This window comes from Triticum urartu, unplaced genomic scaffold, assembly GCF_056163025.1.
Source record: "Triticum urartu cultivar PI428250 unplaced genomic scaffold, HENAU_Tu73 scaffold1060, whole genome shotgun sequence".
Lineage (NCBI taxonomy): Eukaryota > Viridiplantae > Streptophyta > Magnoliopsida > Poales > Poaceae > Triticum > Triticum urartu.
This window is the reverse complement of record NW_028259525.1, coordinates 1-3,985: the sequence shown is the minus strand read 5'-3', so window position 1 is coordinate 3,985 and position 3,985 is coordinate 1. Positions and strand designations below refer to the sequence as shown.

The 3,985-nt window shown below is 29.4% G+C and overlaps 1 non-coding gene across 1 annotated transcript; it reads right to left on the bottom strand.

Moving 5' to 3' along the window:
- Positions 1–1,376: 1,376 nt before the first annotated feature.
- TRNAL-UAG (transfer RNA leucine (anticodon UAG)) lies at positions 1,377–1,456 on the bottom strand. The gene has a single exon. It is a non-coding gene; the product is annotated as a tRNA-Leu (tRNA).
- Positions 1,457–3,985: the final 2,529 nt, after the last annotated feature.

Below are 3,985 nucleotides of genomic sequence, written 5' to 3'. Positions count from 1 at the left end.
TTGTGGATTCTGGACCACGAGAACTCTTTATTTTAATCTGTATCTTTTTACCAGTAATAGGAATTGGTATTTATCCAGATTTTGTTCTCTCCCTATCCGTTGACAGGGTAGAGGCTCTCTTATCCAATTATTATCCTAAATAGGTTTGCTTTTTTTTACTCGTCTGCTCTATTAATGCAGAAATAAGTAAAAAAGTATATAATGCAGAAATAAGTAAAAAAGTATAATTAGATCTATCTCGAATTTTTGAGAACCCTTTGATAAGGCGTTCAAGGGGTTCTCAAATAAAACATAAAAGTAAAAACCTTCATTTCATGAAGGTTTTATTTTATGTAATCATTTAGGTGTTAATGTAAACGAACCATAACTATGTAAGCCTATTCCTAATAGATTTATACCAAAATAACAAATCCAAATTATAAGAAATCCTATCAAAGCTATAAGTGCAGAATTCGTACCCTTCCAATTTGGATTTGTTCTACTATGTAAATAAATTGCGAATATGGTCCAAGTAATAAATGCCCAAGTTTCCTTAGGATCCCAATTCCAATAGGATCCCCAGGCCTCATTAGCCCATACTGCTCCACAAAGAATACCTACGGTTAAAAGGGTAAATCCTAGGCTAATGACACGATAACTCCAAGAATCCAAACGCTCCGTTAATTGATATTTGTAATAATTTGGAAATGAAGGGACAGAGGTTCTTTTTAAAGCACTTCTTTTTGCATAAAAATATTTAATATCACTAAAGAAAAATGTTTTATTTAAAACATTTTTTTTCTTTTTAGAAAAGAAATGGAAATTATTTCGAAATCTAATGATTAGAATAGCGGCAGATAATAAGGATCCGCACAAAAGAGTTGCATAGCTTAATAACATCATACTGACATGCATCATTAACCACTGAGATTGTAGAGCAGGTACTAGTATCGTGGATTGATGCATTTCAGTTAAAAGACCCGATGTGGCAAAGCCTTGCGTTAAAATAGTACTTGGCGTAGTTATTGTGCTTAAATCATTTTTAGAGTTCTGTATTTTAGGAATGGTATGAAGAATATACAGGGCCCATGAAAGGAAGATCAATGACTCATATAAATTACTTAATGGAAAATGTCCCGAGGAAGCCCAACGAGAAACTAAGAATCCTGTTATAGAGAAAAAAGTAACTATCATTCCTTTTTCTGACGAATCGCGTAATCCTCCAAGTTCACGAACTAATAAGGTTATAAAATGAATCGTAATCACAATTGAAATCGTTGAGAAAGAGATATGAGTTAGTATATGTTCTAAAGTTGCAAATAGCATAAGGGGAAGGTCCCATTACAAAATTGTAAATTTCGAATTGATTTCTAATCTATTGTATTCTTTTTCAAGAATGCCGCCACTCGGATTCGAACCGAGATGCTTGAGCACTGCTTCCTAAGAGCAGCGTGTCTACCAATTTCACCATGGCGGCTAACTTCAAATAATAGGTAACTTAAAAGAATAATAGCTATTATCTTGGGAATCGTCGATATTGGGAAAGTCCATAAAATTTAGGAACATTAGAGTTTTCATTAAAATAGACTTCGTTTGGTAGTATCGTTTCCATTTTTTTTTTTTACAATAAACTCTTGCTTTGCCCAATAGAAACACAAACACTGCTTGAAAGAGTTGGAACTTCTTTTTTCTAACTTGCAATTATAGAACTAATTTTTTCTAATTAATTTCCCCTTTACATTTTGAAAATTCTTTCAATACAATGAAAAAAATCCAAAAGGGTTTCTATTTAATGATGAAATTAAAATAAAATGGATAAATAGAAAAGGCTTTTTGGATTTTTTAAAAATTTCTAGAATGAAAGTCTTTATGCTCTTATTAATAAGATTTACTAACCTTATGATTTTGGAGAAGATAGGTGGAAGTTGTAAGTCCTATTGTAAGAATACTCCACTTTTCATAATTTTCCTAATAGAATATGAGGATTCTATTAGGAAAATTATGAAAAGTTCATTGATAGGAAAAGAATACTTAGCACACAGTATACCAAACAAAACTTTTTTTTTCTTGTATATATAAGATAAGAGGGGTTTTTTGTTCTAAGAATATTGTACCGAGTAATTCGACACATAAAAGTACATTCAAAGAAGAATCCAAATTATTAAATAATTGGAATTCTTTTTTGATAAGTCAATTCATATTATTCCAAAATCTTATTATTTGTTTGTTGCCCAGAAAAACCCTTTGGTTTTGGATGCTCATTACCGCTCGAAAATGATCTTGATTTTACTAAAGAATAAGATTGTACTATGGAAAAATAAGTCTTTTTCTTCCAAATATTTTTACGAATACGCTTTTTTGACATTGAAGTACGTTTTTTTGGAACTGCCATTCAAAAAGGAAATTACTTTTTTCTAGTTGTATGTGAAAGACATCTATTGCTGCAAATCAATCCTTCTTTCTTCTTTTTATTAGTATTTATACTTAGATACTGAAAGATACTTAAATTTTGAATTATTTTTTACTTCATTTTGTCTAATGCGGATAAGACAACAAGAATTTTTTAACATTTTTTCTTTATATATTTTATACTTTTTTTTTAATAATATAGAATATATAGAAGGGTTTCTCATTTAAATCTATTTATATCTATTTATATATCAAGTATACTCCATATATAGATATATGGTATGGAAGCCTATCCCCCATATAAGATAAGACGGGGGGATAAAAAGAAGGGAAAATGAAAATAGTTAATTAAGTTCAGAATGGTATTCCATAAAGGAAAGGAATTCCAATCAAAACAAAAAATACTGAGTCTCTTAAACAAGACATTCTAAAACTTAGGTAATTTATAGTCATTAGAATTTTAGTTCTATATGAAGTAAGGACTATTCGATAATTTCTTATAAACATAGGTTTTCATTGGAATTCACTCAATCAGTTAATTATGGAACAAGAGAGCTGTTTCATCTTTGTTTTAAAGAAATATAAAAATGAATTATGAATAGAAAGTAAAATGATTCCACTTTTTTTTTTTTATTTTTATAAATATCTTTATTTAGTTAATAAATAACTTCGTTACCTAGTTATTTTATTAACTTTTTTAATTTAACCAACTAAACCCATTCTTAATTTTTAATTATTTCAATGAGATAAATTTTGGAAAAATTAAGAATTTCAGTATTTTTTCTTATTCTTTTTATTTATTCTTTCAGAAAGAGATAAGAATTGGTTTGGTGAATCGGAAACAATTTTATAGAAAAATTGAAGTAAAAATTGAAGTAAAAATTGCAATTTCTTTTCTTATGGAACATACATATCAATATGCATGGGTAATCCCTCTTCTCCCACTTCCAGTTATTATGTCAATGGGATTTGGCCTTATTCTTATTCCGACAGCAACAAAAAATCTTCGTCGCATATGGGCTTTTCCTAGTGTTTTACTCTTAAGTATAGCTATGGTATTCTCAGTTCAACTGTCTATTCAACAAATAAATGGAAGTTCGATCTATCAATATCTATGGTCTTGGACCGTCAATAATGATTTTTCTTTAGAATTTGGATACTTGATTGACCCACTTACTTCTATTATGTTAATACTAATTACTACTGTAGGAATCCTGGTTCTTATTTATAGTGATGGTTATATGTCTCACGATGAAGGATATTTGAGATTTTTTGTTTATATAAGTTTTTTCAATACTTCCATGTTGGGATTGGTTACTAGCTCCAATTTGATACAAATTTATTTTTTTTGGGAACTCGTGGGAATGTGTTCTTATTTATTGATAGGCTTTTGGTTTACACGACCAATCGCAGCGAGTGCTTGTCAAAAAGCTTTTGTAACTAATCGTGTAGGGGATTTTGGTCTATTATTAGGAATTTTAGGTTTTTTTTGGATAACAGGTAGTTTAGAGTTTAGGGATTTGTTCAAAATAGCTAATAACTGGATTCCTAATAATGGAATTAACTCTTTACTTACTACTTTGTGTGCTTTTTTATT